Source organism: Neofelis nebulosa, chromosome 14, assembly GCF_028018385.1.
Source record: "Neofelis nebulosa isolate mNeoNeb1 chromosome 14, mNeoNeb1.pri, whole genome shotgun sequence".
NCBI lineage: Eukaryota > Metazoa > Chordata > Mammalia > Carnivora > Felidae > Neofelis > Neofelis nebulosa.
In genome coordinates this window covers 8,654,792-8,679,843 of record NC_080795.1, presented here as the reverse complement: position 1 = coordinate 8,679,843, position 25,052 = coordinate 8,654,792, and the positions used below count along the sequence as shown (strand labels likewise).

Below are 25,052 nucleotides of genomic sequence, written 5' to 3'. Positions count from 1 at the left end.
AACAGATCATCAGTTTTCCTATTGAGGTTCTATTCTATTTCAGGCGTTTTGCACTTTAGGTGAAAAATTTCTAATGAAGGAGACAACATTAGACCATAAAGTCAATATGATTATTGTCATCCTTCCCCCCAGAAAGAGGAAGAATTGGCCAAACAAGGTAGTAAAAATGCAGCCGTTCTAAATTCTGTCTCCACGTAGAAAATAACAGGAATACTAAGACTTGTAACAATTCAATCCTGCAGGTTGACAAGGATGTGTAGGAGAGGTGGTGAGCAACACCGAAATTCCTTCAGGTATTTGCAGAACTTCTGAGCTAACGTTAAAAGCTAAAATTATCATCAAAAATACAAAGTATTTTTAACCTGACATAAATTAACAATGTGCCTATGTCAATTCTGTTGTTCTTGAGATGACTATGTCCTTTGGAAAATTTTTAAGTAACTTAAGATATCCACCATGAATTTACTATTTCAGGGATTGTGCTTGTTTTTTGGTTTTTGTTTCTTTACCTGCAAAATATCTTCTATGCCATCAGGAGTACTGTTCACCAGCTACTGGCAAAACCTGGTTGAAGTTCCCCATGGTATGTTCTGGATTATTGGTTGGTGATCATAGCCATGCTCTGCCTACTGATCCATTTATGTGGGCAAGATTTCAAAATACCTTAATAAAAAATAATACAAGCAAAATGTGGTTGCCTGTATCACCAGGAAATTCCATACAGCACAGCTCAGAAAAGTTGACTTTAAAGTCCTCTAAAAGGATTTTAAAGTCCTACAATTCCTTTAAAATAGTCATTTTTTTATTAAAAACAAAAAGTAAGATTATAAAATAGAAGCCATTTCAGGAAACTTCCCATCATTTAGTGCCTGAACAGAGATAGTAAAGAGAAAGAGGAGAGAGTTTCAGGCTAAAGGAATGGAAAGAGTGTTTTGTGGATTGAACGTTTGTGTCCCTCCCCACCCAAATTCATATGTTGAAGCCCTAACTCTCAGTGTTAAGGATCATTGGGAGATACTTAGGTTTAGATGAGGTCACGAAGGTTTTACTAATAATGGGATTAGCATCCTTATAAAGAGAGGAAGGAAGACCTGAGCTCTTTGTGCATCTGCACACAAAGATGTCATCTGAGCACTCAGCAAGATGGCGACCTTCAGGGAGCCAGAGAGACCTCACCAAGAACCAAATCTGCTGGCACATTGACCTTGGACTTCCAAGCCTCCAAAACTGTGGGAAATAAATGTCTGCTGTTTAAAACACTCATTCTGTGGTGTTTTGTTATAGCAGTTGGAGCTAAGACAGGATGCCTGCTGGGAGAGAAATAATAGTATTTGAAGAAAATTTAAAGTGCCCACTGGAAAGCAATAAACAGCTTCAGCATTGTCACCCACTGAAACAGAATCATCACAATAAAACTGTCCCATGCCATGTCTCTTGGATACTTAATGTCTCCTTAGGTTAAGTGAAGAGAAGCCTACAGTGCTTTGGAATGAATATGGCCTCACCTACAGGCTACCAAAGGACCCCTGACAAGTATCAGCCCCTAGAATGCACCCACCCTCAGCAGACTTCAAAGCAGACAGGGTAGCTCTAGATAATAAATAGTCAAAACTTCTTCTAGAGCCAAATAAGAACTTTAATATAGCTTAGATTTTAGCAACATGTAGACACTTCTGGGTCTAGGTCTTAAGTAAAGTATTTAAAACTTAAGTAAGATATTAATATACTGTAAAGGGAATCAAACTGATACAAATCTCTTCCCAGATATCTTAATACACTTAATTAATTAGTAATTAATTACTACACTTACATCATCTATTAGTGATCTCTTACATTTAATGGTCCCAAGGTCCACAGTCTAAACTTGAGAAACGACAGATTTGCCGAAAAAGAAAATGGAAACGTTATTATCATTAGGAAAAGTAGAACGATTGGGCAGATAGCCATTGGTATCTGTGGATAAAAATTTTATTATATTTGCGTAACATCAATTTTTATTCCAAGTTTAGTCTCTGCTCTCAGTAGCCTCCTGTTATCGTTAAATTGTCGTAAATGCTGTGATGCTAACAAAATCTCAGAAAGGCACTCTGGTGGATTCCTGAAATAAATAAATCTTTTCAAACTAAAAAAAAAATGGGAAAAGAGAGAAAAAGAATTTTAAAAAAAGAAAGGAAAAAGAAAGTTTGAATCAAGCTACCTATTTCATTAAAGACATACTGAGAAGCTAACTTTTAACTGCTTTGTTACAAGGATTATCACTGTACCAGAAAGACTGTGTCTAAATACTAGATATAATGTAGGCAGCTTAGCATTATCGAACCAGCCTCTCAGACAATTAAACTTAATTTTCTGCTATTTTGTGTCACATAAAATTTCAAATTATCGAAGACTTTTCTAATGCTCAACTCCTATCTTAGATGTAATGTGCTTTTCTATCCTCTATCACATCTTGAGAAGTAGTAACACTAAGAATACAAAGCTCAGTGGAGCCTGCTTCGGATTCTGTGTCTCCCTCTCTCTCTGCCTCTTCCCCACTCATGCTGTCTCTCTCTCTGTCAAAAATAAATAAACATTAAAAAAAATTTAAAAAAAAAGAATGCAAAGTTGCTGAGAGTACATCAAGGCAAGACGCAAATTCCTCTTCCATTTATTCCATGGACACCTATCCCGGATTTCTTATCTGCCTAGAGTTTCTAGCAGGGGAATTGTTTATCAAGCAGGCCCAGTAATCGTCCCTGGTATTGAAGAATTATACTCTAAAAAAGAGCACGTTGGCAAAAACGTAGTCTTCTAAAAAGTAATCTAATCTGGTTTTGATTAAGTCTATTGCCTTTTTTATTTATAGTGAAACCTGGTGCCAGATAACTCGTCCAAGAGTGTACCGTATCATTCCCCTTCCAAAGAATGTACAGTTGCTTCCTACTAAACCAGTGGCTCTAGTCACTGGATTAAGATTCATGACCCTCCATAATTTGGCTGTGCTTTTCTCTGCCCACATTTATCTTCCTGTACTTTCAAAATGAATTCTAAATTCCAACCAGGCCAAGTTTCTTATTGTTTTCTCTACCTATGCTTGTTCTTATCAATATGGTCTCTCACCTGAAATCCCTCTTACCACACACACACACACACACACACGCCAATAGACACACACACACACACACACACACAGACACACACACACACACACACACACACCCTGGTCTTGGGGAGTCATCGTGACCTGAGTTTGAACTCCAGCTCTCCCATTAAGTGGCTGTGGGAATAAATCTAACTCTGATTTCATTGACCTCCTTAAGGGAAATAACATTTGAAGTGTGCCTGGCATAAAGGAGACCCTCGGTAATTGTCAACTCCCTCCCTTGCCATCAGAACACCAATCGTCCTAACCTACTTCAATAATTCTGCCATGGTTTAAGTCATATCTAGAATTCCTTTTAGGGAATTGTCTTTAGTATGCTGTTAGGAATCCCCTCCTCTGTAAGTCATGGACAACCAGACAAGCAGGTGCTGAATAAGTCACGGGTCTATGTTGTTCATGTAACAGGACATGCAGAGACATAACGTCTAGCGCTGGGATGGCCATTCTGTGATGCTCCCAACCATCCTTAAGATTTGGTCCTCGAGATGCCTTCGTGTTTATAAACTGCTTAATACTCTCCCCAAGTATCTAGTACACCCACAGAAGAAGACAAAAGGCCAAAAACTCTCTCCACCCAAGGCTATGCCTTTTAAATAGAAAAAATGAAACCTTCCCAAGAACTTCCCCACCTACATATTATTGGCAAAGGCGGTATCGCCTGGCCAATCCGAGCTGCACTCATGTGCCAGGAAATCGACGATTTCAGTTTCCTGGCCTCTGAAATAAGAGAAGACAAAGGGACAGGGGCTGGATAGACACTGAATAAGCCAGCCTCAAATATCTGCTACATATTTAAAGTCAGTTTATAAGACGATAAATTTACCAAAGAATTAGTCCTAAATCCACCCTCAAAAAAAAGTATGCTGTGAATCTCCAAATGAATCTGTCATGGAGTCTGCCGGTAGTTCCTGAAAAGGAAATGTAAACCCAGTTGGGACAATAGTAACACACTGGAATAATTACGCAGTTTCCAAGAGTGATTAAAGTGGACAGCATTCATCTAGCCAGTGGACGTGTCATATGTCTGGGCTTTAAACAAAGTCAGTATGTCCTGTCCCTGTTGAGTGGTATGTTTACTCTTTTATTCTCAGAGTATCACACATGCCCATGTGTCCTCTCAACAAGATGGGGGCTCTTTGAAGGTGGCCTATGTTCTGTGCCTCTTCTTAGCCCCTATTATACGCAGCAGGGTGAACAACAGAATATCCGGAGGTGTATGGTTTAACCAATAGAAGGTGAGCAGAGTGCTACTTTATAAAAGAGATTTCTGGGGCAGGGCAATAGGCAGCTGCAAATTTGTACTGGGTACATTAAGACATTATAAGGTAATAATTGCATTTACGTGTAGTAACCACTCAATAAATCTTTGCTAAATTGGACACAGACCACTTATCTTCCAGAGGATTAAACAGGGCGGACCCCTTTTCTATAGATCTGAGTCAGAGAAACTCTTCTATTAGACCCTTCTAAAACTTGGGAGTTTCTAGCTCTTTGGTCCTAATTTCTCCCTGAGTACAGTAGGGAGAACCTGTACGTAAAAATGGAAAAGGGCAGGCAGCATGTCACGATTGCTGTGGTGTCATTCCCATGGGAACCAATGGTAGTTCTACCTATAAGGTCCCCCACAGAAGCCCTTTGGGCATATTCCAACGGATATCCGGCACTGGCATTGCCTCGTTCATCTAACAGCTGAATGATGGCTTAGAAAGAAAAGTTCTTCTGCAGGAAAAGGCAACCATTCCAAGGAATTCATTGATGTTGCTAAATAGGTACATTTTACATACCATAAGACAAGCAAGAGGTCTCGTGTTGACGACGTGCTTAGCCCGTAGAACAGGCGTGTGTTGACCATTCTCATCGTGACCTCCAGGACTGTGGGGGACACCCAACAACACGAGCCAAAGTTCTGCCCTGTGCTTTGGAGGATGGATTTTTGATTGTGAATTTGGATTTCCCTCAAAGTCTCAGGAAAGGCAAATGGCACTCGGGACACCGGCCCAACCCCAGTGAATTCTGACGTCAGCGTTATGCGCCCCACCTGGGTTCCCCTAGGTTCTAGCTTTACAGGGTGAATTGCAACTGCTCCAGCGGCTCCAGAGAGTCGACTGCAAAACCTCCAGGGCTTTTGTGAACAAGTTCATCTCATGATGGTAGCCTGAAATTGGCCCTGATGAAACTATTCACACCACGGGACTCCAGGAACACTTCAAATTAGGGCTTTTTTTTTTTTTTCGAACTGGTCAAACATTTATGAACCCATCCCTGGTCATGGATAAAATGGAAAAGAGGCTGCAGCCTTGGAGTTATGTGGCCAGACACCACAGAGGTCACAATCAGGAAAGCCAAACGTCCCCCACAAAGGTCATGCTAATAGATAACCGCTAAACTCCAGGAAAGAGTCAACAAATGATTATCAACAACTGTTCTACCCTGTGCTAGGTCCTGTGGGTATAAAACAGGAAGCTTAAGGCCAGTTCCCTGACTTTTGAAGAGCTCACAACTCACTTTCAAACGTAATAGTATCAGTAACAATAAACACTCAGTCCTCATTGTGTGCCAGGTAAGTATCAGCTCACTTAGTCCTCAAAACCTATGACATGGGTCTTATTAGCTTCCGCCTACAGATGAAGAGACGGGAGCTTACAGAGGCTACACATATTGCTCAATCTGACACAAGGTGGGTAAAGTCAGGCCGTAGCCCCGAGCAGGCAAACCCCCAGTGATGACACCCACAAAACATGATCACGACGGAGTGAGGGCCGACTGTGGGAAGAAACTTCCACACCAGGGCCATGTGCGGAAGGTCACCGCAAGGACACACACCAGGGACACAGCAGAGGGACAGGAGATGTAGGTGGTGGGTATGGCAGGATCAGCAACAGGGGAGGGGAGCAGAAGAAGGGTCCAGAGCTGGCACGATCATCGGAGGCATCCCAAGCCTGTGACTTGAGCTTGACAGGGGGCAAAAGGTGCCCCCCACCCCAGCATCATCTCTTCCAAACAAGCCTCTGAGGCCGGCATTGCATGAATCTCCCCAACATAAGCTGCCAGGAGACAACACGTTAACAGCTAGCCCCTCTGCACCAGATGAGGGAAGGACCGTGCATTGAATCATATTACTACTGAATTTCCTTTTCTTAGAAACTCCAAGTCATTACTCCAAATTCTCTTTCCCCAAGATTAAAATTGAACTAAACTTATGTTTTCGCAGTGTTCCAGAGTGTTTTTTTTATTGAGCTGATTACAAAAATTGTGGTCGTGGAAATTATACTTTGCGTTCATGTCATGGCTTGACTAAGGTTTATGATGCCGAAAATTGTAAAGCTCTGGTCTACTATATCTAAAAACAGATTAGGTAGTGATTAGTGATTTCATCTTTTCAATGGCTCTGATATCTCATTAATCAATTGTTATCAGTCTTTAACTCTTTCTTTAAAAAAAAACTTTAATGTTTATTTTTGAGAGAGAGAGACAGAGTGAGAGTGGGGGAAGGCATAGAGAGAGAGAGAGGGAGAGACAGAATCTGAAGCAGGCTCCAAGCTCTGAGCTGTCAGCATAGAGCCCGACGCGGGGCTTGAACCCACAAACCATGAGTTCATGACTTGAGCCGAAGTCAGACACTCAACCGACTGAGCCACCCAGGCGCCCAGTCCTTAACTCTTTCAAAGCGTGAGGTCCTACTGGCTGAGATTCTGTGGATTATTTTCTTAGCCCTATGATATGTTTCCCTACCAGAGCTCCTAGATCACAAAGTTTTGCATATATAATCAAACACTCTGGGTTATGTCCTCTGAGCAAAGTTATGTCCTCTGAGATATAGGAATGTCACACAGAAAAGCTTTAATGAAATAACCACTAAGGTAGCCATAGTGCTGTCTCTCCCCTGAATGCCAGAGTTAACAGAATCTGCAAGTGTTTAACAGACAGAGAAGAGAGCTGTGTGCCTATAAAGCTAGGGGAAGAAGAAGCTTTCTAGGGTTCCTTTCCGTCCTCTGAGAGCAAGAGATTTGGAAAGCAATTCAGCGAGTTCATTTTGGAAATGTTTCTTGACTCAGTTCCAACGAGACACTAAATTAAAACAGTCTTCCCTGGTTTTGACTTACTAAAGGAGCCACAAGTTAATTTGATCAAAGATACAGACAAAAATATAAGCTCAGGATTGCTCATTGAAACCTTCCTTTATAATAACACATATTTAGAAGCAATATCAATGGCCCAAAATAAAGTAATATTCATTGCAATCACAGCATTATGGATCATATAGCTGTTAAAAATCATGTATGGGGGGGCGGGGCGCCTGAGTGGCTCAGTCAGTTAAGCATCGCACTCTTGATTTCTGCTCAGGTCATGATCTCACGGTTACTGGGACCAAGCCCCAGGATGGGCTCTGTGCTAACAGCATGGAGCCTGCTTGGGATTCTCTTCTCCTTCTCTCTCTGCCCCTTCCCCTCCACCCCTCCCCCGACCTCAAAATAAATAAATAAATATTTAAAAAAAAAAATCATGTACTTGGAGGCCCCTAGGTGGCTCAGTCAGTTGAGTATAGGACTCTTGATTTCAGCTCAGGTCATGATTTCATGGTTGGTGAGATTGAGCCCTGCATTGGTCTCTGCCTGTTTGGGACTCTCTCTCTCTCTCTCTTTGCCCCTCCCCTGCTCATTCTCTGTCTTTCAAAATAAATAAATAAACTTCAAAATATATTAAAAAATCATGTACAAAATATATTAAAAAATCAAATCAAATTGCATGGGAAAATGTCACAATATAATGTTAGATAAAGGCTTAAAAATATCCAAATTTTAAAGCAATTTGTGTCTCTCTGTTTCTGTGTATATATGTGAACATATATATTAATGACTTTAGCAATATTCCGTGTTCATTCTTCCCATTATTAAATACATAACATATGTTAAAATATAAATGTTACATGTGTGTGATATATATCTATAAATAGTTGGTAGGTATTTGTGATGACATACATATATATTTTATATTAGAAGGATATATGCAAAATGCACATATGCAAGGAAGGATATATGCAAAATGTTGCTGAAGTCATTTCTGAACAGTTGGCTTGCAAGGAATTTTTATTTTGTTCTTCATATTTTTAAATATTTTCTGATTCTCTACAATAAGCATATATAAGCTTATAGTTAGAAAAACAGTTAAGAAGCCTCCAGTTAATTTGATAACCAGAATCACACTGTGTCTAGACGTGAATATCTCACAACGCTTCGCTCATTGCTTCTCTAGCGAGTGTACTGTCCCTCTTGCTATGCTTTAGTGACAGCGGAAGCCCGCTGGCCATGAGTGCAGGCTGATGTGTGTCAATCCCAGTGTGCACACAACCAGAACCTTCTGAGTCCTCACGTGCTCATGTGCTGCCCTCACTCTGGGGTGTGGTAGAGACAGTGCGCTGTGACAAGAAGTGAGGCTGAAATGTCTCTGGATACCGGAACAAAACTGCATTTGCCCTTGGCTGGGGAATGGGAATGCTTTTCATCCCCAAGACACAAAGCAAAGATGGAAAATACCTGCAGAGAAATACTAGCAACAGACCCAGAGTTCCCTTCAAAAACTTAAAATAGGCACAACATTGGATTCTTCCAGATGATTCTTCCTTCATCTAGAAAGGAAAATTATGTTCTTAATAATGCCATCAGGAGGATTTGAGTCATAAGCAACATGTAGAGTCAAAATAGTCTTAAAATCACAAACCAGTTTGTCATGTTTAAATTTCTATTGCACAAGCATTTCACCTGCCAGAGGCTGTCGGACCACCATGGTGTCTAATCAAGACCTACATGCCCAGTCTTCACCCATCAGTTCCCTCCAGCATGGCTGCTCATCCCAGAGGATGGCTCTGGGCAAAATGCTTTGGCTGTGGGTACTGCTGCTTCCAGAAGTGTTTACAACTTTGTTCCTGGGCGTCTGTGTCTGAATGGCCAGTGGTACTTGAAAAGGTAAGTTTCTACCCCTCGCCCCCAGAACTACTGAAATCAGCAGTGCTGGATCTCAGCCCTGAAGTCCACATTTCGCCTGCTTCATAGGTGATCCACATATATAGTCAAGGTTGAGAAACTGTCTTCTTGCCTTAAATTGGTCTAATTTTGCCTTATGGGGAATTTTCCCTCAATTCCTTTCCCTACTCTCTCTTATGGAAAGCAAGTTTCTTTTCATGTTAGGAATCGTGTTTCTTAATGTAGTTTAAACCTCAGCTGATGTATTTCATTGGGTCAGAAGGGGTTTCTCTCACTGTCAATAAAGGAGGAGGCTTTTAAAAGACTGCTTCAACAGAAAACATCAAAATGAAGCCCATTGTGAAGTCATGCTGAGTCACTAGAAATTGAAAGGCAGGTCTGCTGGGAGCAGAGGATGTGATGAGGGGGACAGAGATGAGTACCAAAGCCCAGTGGGGCTTAAGAGAAACTCGCATCAGGAAGAGGCTGCTCCTCTGGCAGTTACAGACTTAATAAGCACAGAGGGCTCCAGTGGACGTTCAGAGCCCGGAAGTATGGAAGGAGCGAGAAAGGCCGGAAGAACTAAGATTGACTAAAGACTAGAGCACTGCAGAACCTACCCCCATGGGCTCACGAGCAGCCAAACTCTCTGTGCGGTTATTACATTGGCTTCATCCCAGTAGGGAACTCGGGCAGCTTTGACCAGAGGCAGGTCCACGGAGAAGCCGGGCTCACCATCAGTTCTGTGAAGCTCTTCTGGAATTCTAATTGTTTCTTAAGTGACTCCTATTTCAAATCTTGCAAAGAATTCCCAAATACCTGTGTCAACTTAGTTTATTTAATCCCTAGAGTTATACTTTTAGAAATTAGATGCCTAGAAATAATGGGACCTTATTGGGACATCCCATGTAAGAATCATGGTGAACAGCCCTGAACCAATGAATAAAAAGGTGTAGAATCACAATATGTGGGAGTTATTAAATTATCTCATAGTTCATGTATATTTCATTCACTTCGCTATTCACTCAGAAAGTGGTTATTCGGCATCTCTCCACGTGCCAGGTATGTGAGGGTATGCAGTGAACAAAGAGAAACATGGTTTCTTTCTTTTTTTTTTTTTTTTAATGTTTATTTTTAAGAGAGAGAGAGAGAGAGAGTGAGAGTGAGAGAGAGAGCGCGTGAGGGGTAGAGAGAGACACACACACAGAATCCAAAGCAAGCTCCAAGCCCCAAGCTGTCAGCACAGAGCCCGACGCGGGGTTTGAACTCATGAACTGCGAGATCATGACCTGAGCTGAAGTCGGGCACTTAACCGACTGAGCTACCCAGGCGCCCCGAGAAATGTGGTTTCTGTCCTCAAAGAGTTGTGTTCAGAGTGGGGACACAGGGAGAAATCAAGCGATCAACGAGCCCATATAAAATTTCCGTACTGACATGAGCTATGGAGGTGAGGCCCGATGCTGGCAGAATCAGGAGGAAGGAGTCTGCTCAGGTCAGGGGTCCAGGGAAAGCCTTCCTCAGGAAGCAGCACTTGATCTGGAGGCAGGAGGGTGGGGAAGAGTTGACCAGGCAAAGAGGCAGTAACGGGAGCGTGGCTGAAAGAAGTTAATGTAGTTAGAGAGGTGCGGCAAGGCGAAGTAACGTGAAGGCAGGCGACCCACACCAGGACAGGCTTGGAGACCTGAGGACCGGGCTTGTCTTTCTCTCAAAGGCAACAGGAAGACACTGAAGACGGCCATTGGAGAAGACTGACCTGTGACAGAAGAATAGATTTGGAGGAAGGGGTTGCAGAGTCGGCGAAATTAGACAAGTCATTTGGGACCTGCAGCACTCCGGGCAAGTGAGCGATCACTTAGACCACAGGTGGCAGGGTAGTCAGCAGACTGCTTTACACTCAGCTCCTCACTGTGGAAATGAGGACAACTGTCTAGAGAGGTCAATCGACCTCCAAAGTCCTACATGCAGCTGGGGCAGATTTGGAGCTAGAGCTGTGTTCCCTGATCCCAGCACTAGAGGGAGGGACAGAGGTAGGAGGCTGTGTCTTTCACACAGTGCATATAAAATAAATGTTCTTATGATAATGTGGCCAAGTCTGTAACCAATATTAGACATAATCAGAACACAGCAAAATGTGAGCAGTGGTCTTCAAGTGGCCTCTGCTGACGGAGTGCCATTGGGCAGACACCCTCATCAGAGCTCCTTTGGTCCATAGTCTCAATAGCAATGAACAACAGGAACAGATCCATCACATTTGCACATAATACTTTGGATTTTCTAAACTAATTTAATATGTATGATCCCACTTGGTTCCCATGACCCCTTGGTGAGGGCTGTGGGTCAGGTGTCCCTCCCCTACTGGTAATTGAGGAAACTAAGTCTTGGAGAAGTGACCTACCCATGGTCACAGAGCCAGTCAGTGAAAAGCCTAGATTCGTGTTTCTGGGTTCCATATCTTCCTACAAAAACCTACTGGTCCTGATGTCTACCCCACGTGCTTTCCCACAAGCACAATTCCACTCTTCCACAATGATGCCAGAAGTGCCAATACAACACAGGACAGTCATACACGTGATGATGATGATGGTGGCAGCTACAGCTTTCGTAGCAGCACATTTAGTGCTATGTGTATAGTGTCTCCTTGAATTTTTACAACAACTTTATGGGGTAGGTGGTATCATTATGCCAGTTTTACAGATGGCGACATTGAGGCTCAGGGACATTAACTAACTCAATGATAAGTTAGGAAGCTTATGAAGCAAAGAACAAATTCAAAACCAAGTCTGATGCCAAAGCCTGACTCGTCAGCAACAACCCATATTTCCCTTATTGGGACATCCCATGTAAGAATCATGGTGAACAGCCCTGAACCGATGAATAAAAAGGTGTAGAATCACAATATGTGGGAGTTATTAAATTATCTAGGGTGCCTGAGGTATCTAGGGTGCCTGAGCCTCTCAGCCCTCTCTTATTTGCTCTGCACCATGTCAAACGTGAAACGAGCTTACCAGGGGCTACTGGTTTCCAATAAAGCCTTTGCCATCCCCTTATTTCTTGCCCCATCACACATCTAGCAGTTTAGACTAAGACCACATTGATACAAACCATTTTGTCAAGGTTTATGTCATATAAACAGACCATAAACTGTCACCTCCGAAAGAAACAAACCATTGAGATTTTTCTCCCCAAACCACATATTCTGTCACGGCAAGTGGCAGTATCTAGCTTGGACAATTTCATGTGATGATAAATAGGAAAGAACATGAGGAAGGTCAGTCTTGGGGCTCAAGAGGGTGTTTGGTATCGTCAGATAGAATAACTGTCACATGGATGAACGTTCACGTTTTGCACCGCTCGTTTCACACATACGTCTGGAAACTTTGCTAAAGTGGCTGGTAGGACTAGCTGATAATAAAGCATCCAGTGCCAGCCCTGGTTGGTTCCAGCTCGGATATTATCTGGAGAAGTCTGTGGAGAGCCAAAATTAGGTTAGGAGGAAAAGTAAATATGACCATAAACTAAGCAATTTCATATGAGCAATACGTAATTTAATAACGAAGTGTAATGAAATGCAATAATAAAGTCACTAAAAGCAATAAGGAGGTGACAAACCTTATCATCCAAACTGGGGCAGTTTTGATAGTGAAAAAGGATGCTATTAATATTGTGTCACAACATCTTAACCTGAGCCATCCTAACAAATCACTCATACGATCACCTAACGGTAGAGAGTGCGGAGCGAAGAGAAAGCCACATCAAAGTGTGTGGAAGTGCGTATAACTTAGAAAAAGTTAGGAAAGAGGAGAGAGATCACACGATGAGGAGGTTAAGGCAAGAGATGACCTACTGTAAAAATCCATGAAGGCAAAGAGAATTCGTGAGATCCCTTCCAAGGTCCTAGCAATGTATTTGCAGAGCCTTAGATACAAAGGAGAAAAAGCAAGAAAAAAAAATTCTAACAAGTTGCATGAGCATGAGGCCAGCACCCAGATGTTTCCCGGCTCACGAGGCTGATTCTCCGACGTGGTCGCTACTGGGCTCTGAGGTGTGGGGCCAGGCTGAGGGCATAGCTCTTCTATTGTGCCAATATTACTCGTCCAAATTCCCGATTTTTCTCAGGTCACGATTTCAGAGGTGGTCTGAGTAGGGAGCAGCCTGCCCGTCCCAGTGGTTGTCCCCATATTGTACAGTATGCAAGAGAGGCCACCAACCGGGTTGCGCTAAGTCAGCCATTTAAATGTCACTGACTGAGCAGTCCAGAGAAAAAGCTCTATGTCAAAAAGAAGGTTTCAGGAGCTTTAGACAAGTATGCATAAGGGTCTATCACTGAGGTGCGTTTGCTGGTCTGCTCTGTGGACGAAGCCAGATTCTGTCAGTTGTGAAAGTTCTCATTTAACCACATGTGTTAGAGCAGGTGTAGCTAAGTGTCAACTCATGAGTTTCCTCCTTCTGGGGCACAGTAAACTCCCCCTTTTACTCCCTCTCCTTAACCACAAAGGGACGATGAGGTCTGAGAAGCCAGTGAGTCAGAATTTTCTAGAACAGGACTCCGTATACTCTAGAGTCAAATGCCAGCCTGTACCAAGGCACAGATAAAAGATCCTCATTTTCTTAAGCAGAAACAGCAGAGGGGAGAGAGGAGATGACAGTTTCTTCCTCAGAACAATGAACTGCTGAGAGCCGAGTGGGAGAAATTAGTGACAATAACATGACATCTGTCAACTTTTAAAAAATTAGAGTCAGGATACCCAAAAGTAAAGTTGACAGAAGCAAATTAGGATATATCAAGATCTGACACATCACTGAATACCTGCTAATGGGAAAAAAAGATTTTATCTAAACTTTCTTATTGTCTTTATGCATAACACTTTTAAAAGCACATAACATTTTCATAAAAGCACGAACACCATTAAAAAAATAACCTTGCTTTTAATATGGAAGAGAGTATGAGAGGCATGTGAAGTTCATTCTCTCAAAACAGCAGAAACTCATTCTTGAGTCTTCTGTTTTTCAATTTTCTAAGCTTTACTCTCAGAAGCAGAGAGAGAAGCTTTAAAGCCAATACTTCCTGTTCTATTGGAAGTTTTAAAAAATGGATTGCAGTAAAGTCAGAGATGCCACATGGGAGCAAAAGTGAGGGCAATTTTCTGATTTGAATGTCTTCCTCAAAATATTGAAATGCAGTTTTTCAGGGTAATAGAATGAGTCATCTTCTGCAATCAGCAGATGTGACAAAGCCACATGGCCAAATGGCTCCTTAAACTTGATTATTTAATAATGTTAATGTCAATGATCATTTGGAGATAACTTCTACTCATTTCAGAAGCAGCCATGAAACATGCACACGTTGGAAGACGTTGCTTGAAGATACTCATTGCCAGTGCACATTTATGTCCAAACCAGGGGCCATAGCTGAGAGCGCTGGGACCACCCAGGAGGCAGTCTAGCGCTGGGTTTTAATCTCACCTTCACCTCCTATGAGTTGTATAACTTTGAGCAAGCTACGTACCATCTTCCAACCTCAGTTTGGTGTGTTATATGGATGCAAAGGTGGGGGGGGATGTGGCATGGGGACCTGGTGCCTTATAAGCCCTAAATAAATGACAGGGACACTTTAGCAGAATGGCTTTCTGGCTTAGGCAGAAGATATGAGAAGAAGGCCTTCTTATCCAAGTTAAGTTTTACTCATCCCTTATCTTAGGCTGGCAAAAGAAACAAGTTAAATATCCCTGTGAACATGCAGGTTGTTGACAATTAAGGGAGATATTACCTCAGCAGTTCCCAAAGAAATGAAGCATTTACATGTTGGCTTCACATTTCACGTGAACCATAGATATTCCAGGATCTGAATTCCCAATTGTAAATTATCCAACTCCCTAGATTCCCATTGTTTCTTTCATACTTAACATTTAGAACTCTGCCAGTCATAGCACTCTACTAGAAGGAGAGCAAAAGTCAGACAAAGAGGAAATGGTCACCCAAGTAATCAACTTTATTCTTTGTGAATAGCAACGCAGCTACACATTGAACATTGTGTTGGTGACTTGGGCCTAAGTGATAGAACAAGACAAAGAAATTGTGGCATAAGAATTAAAGAGAAGAGTATGCATATGATAGAATATGTGTGATACAAGGATACATCTGTTACATTACCCCAAAACTAAAATAATTGAAAAGCACTGCTAACAATAAGAGAATTTACCACAACAATAGCTTTAAGTGGAGATTTTTTAAATAGCCCTTACATAGGGGTGCCTGGGTGGCGCAGTCGGTTAAGCGTCCGACTTCAGCCAGGTCACGATCTCGCGGTCTGTGAGTTCGAGCCCCGCGTCGGGCTCTGGGCCGATGGCTCGGAGCCTGGAGCCTGTTTCCGATTCTGTGTCTCCCTCTCTCTCTGCCCCTCCCCCGTTCATGCTCTGTCTCTCTCTGTCCCAAAAATAAATAAATAGCCCTTACATAGAAAACAAGCACCAATTAAAATATGTAATGGAAAAAAATACTGTTTACATATGGAAAACATTACACATAAACTTAGTAAGATTAAGACATATATAAAGCTTACATGAGGAAAAGCATAAAGCGCTCCTAAAAACTACAAAGTTTACTGAAAAATGGAAAGACAGGTAGTATGTCTTGGTAGAAAAACTCAGTGCGATAAAAACGTCAGTCTTCCCTAGAGTGATTTATACACGTAACGCCATCAACAGATATTTTTGCTTGGAGCTAGACAAAGTGGTTATGAAGTTCACTTGGAAGAAAAATCAAGCAAGAATAACTACAAACACCCTGGAAAAAGAGCACAGTGAGTCAGCTGGAGTGGGGAAGCTATTCCTACTATGTATGAAATGACATTATAGATTATTGTTACAGTATAAATGCTAAAGTCTGTATAATTAAAAACAGAATTATATTGATCCATGAATATCAAGGCAGGCTAATAGAAAAAATAGAAAATCCAGAAATAGATATAGCTGCATGTGAAAATTCAGTATATGAGAAAGGCATGATATCTCAACACAATGGGGAAAGGACAGATTTCTTAATAAAGTAACGTTGGAAGAACTGAATAGCTATATGGACAAAGATAAAATAGAATCTATTCCTTACATGGGACACCATGAAAATTTCAAATTTGTTAGAAATTTAATACAGGAAATAAAACCACACAAGTATGAGAAGAAAAGGAATGAATTTCTTCATTACCTGAAAATCCACAAAGCTTCCCGAACTATGATTAAAAACACAAAAGCAACAAGGGAAAATACTGATAAACTTAGCTACATAAAATTAAAACATAATTGCAGAAGGGAAGTACAAGACAAATGACAAACGAGGGAAACAGGTTTGCAACATGGATCACAGATACAAACAGCTAATGTATGTGTGTGTGTGTGTGTATACATACGTACATGTATGTGTGTATGTGTATATATGTATATATACGAGCTTCTAAAAGTAGAAAAGGAAAAGACTAACAGTCTGACCGAAAAATGAGCAAGAGGTAACAATAACAAATTCCTAGAAAAAGAAATGCAAATGGCCTTTAAACATATAACAAGATTTTCAAATTTGTTCATGGAACATAAATGTAAACTAAACTAAATCTCTTCTGGCAGCTAGGACAAAAATCCAAATATTCAACAGTATACCCACCACCACCTTGCCCCTCCAATAGTCCATGAGTAGCTACCAAAAGTACAAGGAGAAATAAATGGATACAAAGATCTATGTAAAATTCTTTATATCCCAGATGAATTCCTACTTCAGATGAATTCAGAAATTGGTCAATCATGAGACTAAACTGTTTTTCTTCAGTCCTACCCACCGGCTGCTCAGCAGATGTTCCTGAACATGGTTCAAAAGCTAGAAAAATTTCTTATTACTATTCTTCAATGGTTGTTTTTTTTCCCCTCAGCCTCTTCACAACTGAGATTACTACTATACATTTCTTGTTTGTTTGTTTTTCTGTAGCTAAACCTGGGGTTTCCAGACTCCTTATGAAGGTTTCCAATTCCACCAATAACCACAGTGCTGAAGTCTTTATAAAGTATGTGATCACCCTGCCCCTCAAACTGCTTTCTATATGGAACAAAACCATTTTGACATTACATCTTGTCTACGTTCCAGTGGCACGTAGAAATTTCACAGCAAGCAAGCAGGTGTCATCTTGTCAGGTATATCTCATCTACCAGTAAAATAAGCACATTGGAAGTTGTGGCTTCCCAACCCTCAAGAGGGTGAATGCCAACACAGGACCCCTCCCTTCTGAGGACGAGAGACACTATAAAGTAAGTCTGGGACAAGTAATGGGACAAGTAAAGTAAGTAATGGGACAAGGAACAAAAAAGACAAAAGAAAATGTTCTCACCATAAATACCCTACCTCAAATGGACAAATTTGGAATGCAAAGGGAGTTTCCTAAAATGTGCACTTTTACAATTCAATCCAGAGATTTTCAGGATAATCGGCTCTTGTGGACATTTAAATTTTTTTTTAATGTTTATTTACTTTTGAGAGAGAGAGAGAGAGAGAGAGAGAGAGAGCAGGGGAGGGGCAGAGAGAGAGGGAGATACAGAGTCCAAAGGAGATTCCAGGTTCTGAGCTGTCAGCACAGAGCCCGACACAGGGCTCGAACTCACAAACCGTGAGATCATGACCCAAGCTGAAGCCAGATGCTCAACTGACTGAGCCACCCAGACACCCCAGCTCTTGTGGACATTTAAAAGCAAAATAGCTAGGTCTGTTAATGGAAGATCAGGTGTTAGGTCTTTCAAAATAATATTCGTAGTCATCAAAGCAGTTCCAGGGAAAGCACCACTGGACAACATGGTGACATTAAACCGAAAGGCACAGAATCAAAGGCACCCAGCAGCTGCCACCACCAGAACGGGAAAACTCCCAGGGTCCCTATTGCCCTTTCCAGAACTCCTGTCCAGGTCCCTGTCCTTTGGCCAAGAAAGAGAAAGAGGAACCTTCTAAAATACGGAATACTCTGCTGGCTCCCAGCTAGACCTGTTTGTAACTGTAGAATTTCTTCTGTTTTCAAGTATGGAGTCTTTCAACTGTGCTATCCCCTCAGGGTGTCAGATGTACTTTGATTCACCATAACAGTAGAATCAAAGAACAGCTTGCTGGATGGCATCACTCTCAGTAGCCAGGAATAAAGGCTTTATTTTCTCCACTGATCATTCTCCAAGTTTACTTTTGAAAGGTCCCACTAGCTGGAGTTCGTCATGTTGGCCTATTGCAAGGCATGTTTATTTCCTTCTAAACACCATCACAAGCCTTAACCTTATAGCGGCAGAAACAGAGAAATCTAGGATTGGAAACTGTGAGCGTATTGCAGACGTGGATGGATGGTTCCAGCAGAACCAAAGGAATGGCCATAAGGAAGCAGCACGGCTTTTCGAAACCCTAGGGAATAAAAACCTACACAGATCTGTGGCGAGAAAAGCCTAAGCAAGGGGCACCCGCATCACTCAGTTGGGTGAGCAACCAACTTCAGCTCAGGTCACGATCTCGCGGTTCATGACTTCAAGCTCTGCCATCGGGCTTTGTGCTGACAGCTCAGGGCCTGGAGCCTGCTTCGGATTTTGTGTCTCCCTCTCTCTCTGCCCCTCCCCTGCTCACGCTCTGTTTCCCTCTGTTTTTCAAACAGAAATAAACATTAAAAAGAATTTAAGGGGCGCCTGGGTGGCGCAGTCGGTTAAGCGTCCGACTTCAGCCAGGTCACGATCTCGCGGTCCGTGAGTTCGAGCCCCGCGTCAGGCTCTGGGCTGATGGCTCGGAGCCTGGAGCCTGTTTCTGATTCTGTGTCTCCCTCTCTCTCTGCCCCTCCCCCGTTCATGCTCTGTCTCTGTCTGTCCCAAAAATAAATAAAAAAACGTTGAAAAAAAAAAAAAAAAAGAATTTAAAAAAAAAATTTTTTTAAGCCCAAGCAAACCTCTCTTCCAAAACACTTTCTACTCTTTAAAAGACGTATTGTAAGAAGTGTTCGTATCATATTTGATAACTTTGCCTCATAGGGCTCATCCTGAACCATCAAAAATTCATTTCCAGGGCTTTAGTGTAGCAAGAGGCAAAACAGTTACGTTACAAACATCGTCCCACTCGGGGGAAAGATGTAGCAGAGGATCTCACAAAGCCACTTGGTACCATCTACCATATAATTTCTCAATTCCTTATTACTTCCACCGATGAAAGGTACAATTACACTTCCTCCTTTGCTACCGAGAACAGCATCCGTGTGAGGCAGCCCTTCCTTCGTTAGCTGTAATCACACACCTAGAACAACTCTGTGTGATTACCTTGCCTCTAAGGAGTTAGGCAGTTGTCATGAAGGTGGAATGGACTTTTTTTTCCAGTTGATGTAACATTTTTTTCATCAGTACCTGATTTTTATTTCTTGTTCTTATCTACTTAGTATTCTAAGTTTAATTAGGGTGTGTTTGAGGGCACTGCTGAGCACAACTGAATATGGTAGCTTGGGTCTGAATACAGAGTACATATTTATGCAATTTAACAGTTTATAAAGATGTGCCTGGACTTGGGCTTTGGCTCCTTGTTTCTGATACAAGATGGAGAAGTCACCAACAGGGGGGAAATCCCATCCCATTCAAGAATGTGAGTGGGGTGTTGGGTGGGGGGGATGAACCAAATGGGTGACGGGCATTGAGGAGGGCACCTGTTGGGATGAGCACTGGGTGTTATATGTCAGTGATGAATCACTAAATTCTATTCCTGAAATCATTATTACACTATATGTTAACTAAATTGGATTTAAATTTAAAAAATACAGCAACAACAATAAAAAAGAATGTGAGAAGCAACTTTAGATGGAAGAAAATTCCAACTGGTTTTGGCCATATTTCTAGCTTTATCTCCAATGTGATTTTTGTAACTGAGATAGAACTGACATATAACACGATGTTAGTTTCAGGTGTGCAACGTGATGATCTGGTACCTGTGTACATTGCAAAGTAATCGCCACGGTAAAGTCTCAACATCCATTCCAATTTGATTTTTAGTGATCTGCCTGGGGCTTGTCTGGAGATGCCTCACCTATTCCTCTGTAGAGACATTTTAGTAAGTTTCCTTGTAGATGTGTTTTCTTATATAAAAAAAAAAATGTTAGTGCTTTATCTTTTTATTAAGGATACACACTACGGAGGGAAATTGGCACTGACTGCAAACTTGTTCTTTGGAAACATGGTCAGGCTATTATTTCAAAGACAAAGCTGAAATCCAAATGGATGTTTTACAGAGAGCCGCTTGCCTGGACACGCTTCGGCTCCTCAGAAGCTGATTCAAGACCAAAGTAGCAACGCCTGTGCTTGTCCAAAAGATAGAAAGTGTATCGAGATGCATTTTTATCAGGCTGCTTCCTACTCACGGGTAGTAAAATGATCCTTGTAACACTGAAAATATACTCCTAAACATATTTGTTTATTTGCAGGTGAAAATTCTTACTATTTATCACAGGATATTTATTCCGATGTAAACGAATTACAAATAAATATTCAGTAAGTATTTGTTGGGTTATATTAAGCTGAATGAGTTGAAACCCAAGAAGTTTTTGGATGCCACCAGTAACGTTTCACAAAATGGCGTAGTACTTTCTAAAGAATAAAAGCAAAGAAATGCATGGCCCAGTCTTCTACAAAGTATCTTCCAAGGGGCGACTGGGTGGCTCAGTCGGTTAAGTGTCCGACTATGGCTCAGGTCATGATCTCAACGTTCGTGGGTTCAAGCCCCACGTCGGGCTCTGCGCTGACTGCTCAGAGCCTGGAGCCTGCTTCGGACTCTGTGTCTCCCTCTCTCTCTGCCCCTCCCCCCACTTGTACTCTCTCTCTCTCTCTCTCTCTCTCTCTCAAAAATAAACAAATGTAAAAAAAAAAAAATTTTTTTTAAGTATTTTCCTAAACATTGTAGTTTCGGGTCAACAAGGAGGACCAGTTACTAGAAATAAGGGACCTCGGGCTTGTGGAAATGTGACCATACGAGGAATATACATCCACTCAACTGAATGTTTAGCTGTGCAGCCGTTTGCCAGAGACATCTGGGGGGGCAGAAGACAAACGCTTTTGCTCCGCCATGCACCCACTCTCTCCTCAAACTCAAGTGGCCTGCTGCTCCCACTTGGAGAAGTGAAGAACAAGGCTGCCTCCGAGGCAAAAACGATCTGCGGGTGTTTTGCAGGTCAAAAGCTGAGCACCCACTTTTCTCCCTCCACCAAACAAACCCCCGTCCTCCCTTCCTGGGAGAAAACGTTCAATTCCTCCTCATCTCTCCTTCCTTTCATCTTCTTCCCCTTCTGACGTGGAAGAGGCAGCTCTTAAGAGAGTTGACAAGATTTTTGAAGCCAGCTACCTTGGCATTCATATCAGCACAGCTCTAAAGAGTCGATTACTCTGTGGGTGTGGTTTACGTTTTGTTGATACGGTTTCCTTTCTGTTAGTCCCGTTCACATTGCTTCAACAAGTTGGCCTCAGGGTTTTTCAGTGCTGAATGAGAAGCTGAACCAGAAAATAGCTAGGATCCCTGCCCTCTACTTCCCTGGGCTTCCGCAAAGAGTGCCTTTCAAAAAATACTTGGACTTCAGTTCAATCCAACAAATATTTGAGTGTCTGTTGTGGTGCAATGTAGTGTTAAGCACCCCAAAGGGGAGAGGCGTGAGTAGAGTTCCCAAGGACTCTCAGAAAGGTCCAGGTCTCCACTATGCTGAGTGCCAGATGTGATTGAGAACGAGCTACGCAACCATCAGAGGCCAAGATTCTCATGTATAAAAAGAGAGAGATACAAATACAAATTCATAAAAGCTAAGTAAAAACCATGTAATCTATCATAAAAATTAGTAATATCATCGTGATTCATGTTTATTGAAAAGTCTAGAGGTAATAATGACCTTAGCAACCGAACAATGCTTTCTGAATAATATTTATCACTAAACTGAATTAGGACTCCTTGGAGGAATGCTCAATTTCAGGTTTAAGGCAGGTTATGGACAACAAGAGGCTGACACATCTTATTATGCCAGAAGGCAAGGAAGCTATAGGTGATTGTGTCAAACACAAGACTAACTTCAAAAAGCTGCTGCCGTCTATTGGCAATTTTAACACCAAAAACATTAATGCACAATTTAAAACACACCAAATATGTGAAAATCCCTGAGTTCTTAAAATTCCAAAATGATAATGCCTCATTGGACACTATTGCTAAGGTGCTGATTTATTATTATGAACATTTTAAATAAATGCATTTAACTTACCTTTCTTGTATGCATTGTATTTTGGAGTCAACAAATAGTTGATAAGGAAAAGTTCTTTACATAAGAGTTCCAACCAATAAGTACAGAAAAAAGTGGCAGAAGCAAAAATCAAAACGTTATAGTCCTTAGCGACAGCGTTGATTTGGGCAATGGTAGTTAAAACCCTCAGGTGAGAAGCCGATGAGGAATTTTATAATGGTTGAATCGGACTCACAATACCTAAACTTGTCAGTCAATTTTAACATCACTAGAGGTGGAAAAACCAGGTGTTACTGTCACTTGATGTGATGCAATTTGGAAGTACCTAACAGTATCCATGACATGTTCTTGTCCCCAAAATAAACTTGTATCAAATTGAGCCTCTAGATACATCTGCCAGTTTATAGAACATATATGGAATATACATTAAACAATACCTCAAGGCTGTAATTAGCTGGATCCACAGTATAAGAAATTCCACAGAAAAATTACTTGATTTCTTTAACCCATAAATAGCAGGAAAAAATAAGGCTGGGGAATTATCAAATGTTAAAAAAAAAAAAAATCTTTACAAGACATAGACCAGCAAATAAAATATAGGCTCCTTACTTTGATTTCAATTTGAAAAAGAAAAACAACTCTTACAAGTAACTTCTCAGAGAAAAATTGAGAAAAATGGAATGTAGAATGAGTATTGGGTAATATTGAGAAGATACCGTGAATTTTATTATGATGATGGTATTTCATAACTGTTAGAAATACATACAGAAGTACTTGTAGGAGAAATGATATGGCCTGGGGTTCGCTTTAAAATACTTAACAATTAGCTCTTTCCACCATCTTTCCGTGCAACCACATTGGTGCACATGAATGTCCTGGCAGATGATCTCAAGAGCATTAATAATACTGAAAAGAGAGGTGAACACCAGGTTCTTATTAGGCCATGCTCCAAAGTCATCATCCAGTTCCTTTTTTTTTATTTTATTTTTTTTTAACGTTTATTCATTATTGAGAGATGGAGAGACACAGAGCGCGAGCAGGGGAGGGGCAGAGAGAGAGGGAGACACGGAATCAGAAGCAGGCTCCGGGCTCCGAGCTGTCAGCCCAGAGCCCGCGCGGGGCTCGAACTCACGGACCGTGAGATCGTGACCTGAGCCAAAGTTGGTCACCCAACCAACTGAGCCACCCAGGTGCCCCGTCATCATCCAGTTTCTAACCGTGATGATGAAGTGTGTTTACATTGGCAAATTTGAAATCATTGATGATCACAGAGCTGGGAAAATTGTTTGGACCTCATAGGCAGGTTAAACAAGTGTGGAGTGATCAGCCCCAGATTTGACGTGCAACTCAAAGATCTAGGCAAATAGCAGAATCCTTGGCTCCTGTCCCTCCAGTTTGGTGTCATTGTACTGGCAGCCTCAGCTGGCATCATGGACCATGAAGAAGCAGGACAAAAACACACAGGAGGGAAAATCCTGGGATTCTTTTTCTAGAGATGTCATATATACGTGCAATTAAAATGCCTCAGTGGGAAAAAAAAATACTTAACAATTAAAAAAGGGAAACAGATGAAACCAAAAAGAGGCAAAACGTTGGTAATGAATCAAGCTGGCATTCTTCATACAAAGGTTTATTTTTCTGTTCTCTACTTTTGCGTATGATTGAACACATGTACATTAAAACATTTTAAAGCAAGCATAGATTATGTGGCACCTGAGTAAAGGGATGTATTACATAATACATCCATTGATAGGGCTGTACTACTCCAAGATGATTCAGAACCACAGGGAAGATGCATAGTGGAAAAAATACTGAGCTGGAAGCTGGAATACAGAGTTCCCATCCCTAATCTCCCACTAAACATCCATATAACCTTGAGCAAGTCGTCTTACTTTTCTGCATCTCAGTATCATCATCTATATAATAAAGATTTAACTAAAAATTAACTTCTAGCCATGCTGGCCTCAGAGTGTCCTAAAGTTATAATAGACCATGTAACGGCATGGTTCTCAGGGTTCAGCCTGCCCTGAATTCGGGTTCTCATCGTGCTGCAGATGTTCCAGATGTTTAGGATAGGAGACCCTTCATGAAAATGCCTCATACTGTATCCAGCATGTTGTACATGCTCATTAACCATTTAACACCAGCCAAGTCATTTTTTAAATATGAATTCCAGGACTAGAAAAAGTCCACGGTCACATGATTTTCCTAATGGTACTCATATAATACAAGAACCGAGAGTGTAAGTTAGATGTCTTAGCTTTTTTCTTCCAAATGGGCCAGGCTGCATTTAAAAACAATAATAATAAGGTAACAAGATGCTTAACTTTTAGAATCAGGCAGCAACTAGAAAAGGCTAATAAGGAAGCTTCAGGGCCTGAATCACAGAGTCAAGAGGAGGCTGAAAGACACCTGAGACAGGAACCAAGGAGCCTTGTGCAAGAAAGCCAGTTAGGAAAAAGAAGAGCAGGCAGAGGGCAGGGCTCAGAGTTGACAAGAACACCCCATGCCCGGCAAGGATCTGAGTTCGCTGCAGTAATCACTCACTCCTCTGAGCTTTCATTGCTGATGCTCTGACCACCGCTTGCTGCCTGCTCTCCTGGGTCAAAGCCACACAGAGAGACATGGCAGCCCCAACCTAACAGGCTGCTTATAGTCCAACCTGCAGGTCTGAGCCTTGGACTTGGCAGATGTGGCAGCAGAGGTG

At 41.7% G+C, this 25,052-nt stretch overlaps 1 pseudogene; it reads left to right on the top strand.

Moving 5' to 3' along the window:
* LOC131494504 (small ribosomal subunit protein uS8-like) overlaps nt 1–23,838 on the top strand; it is a 40,847-nt pseudogene extending 17,009 nt beyond the window's left edge.
* Nucleotides 23,839–25,052: the final 1,214 nt, after the last annotated feature.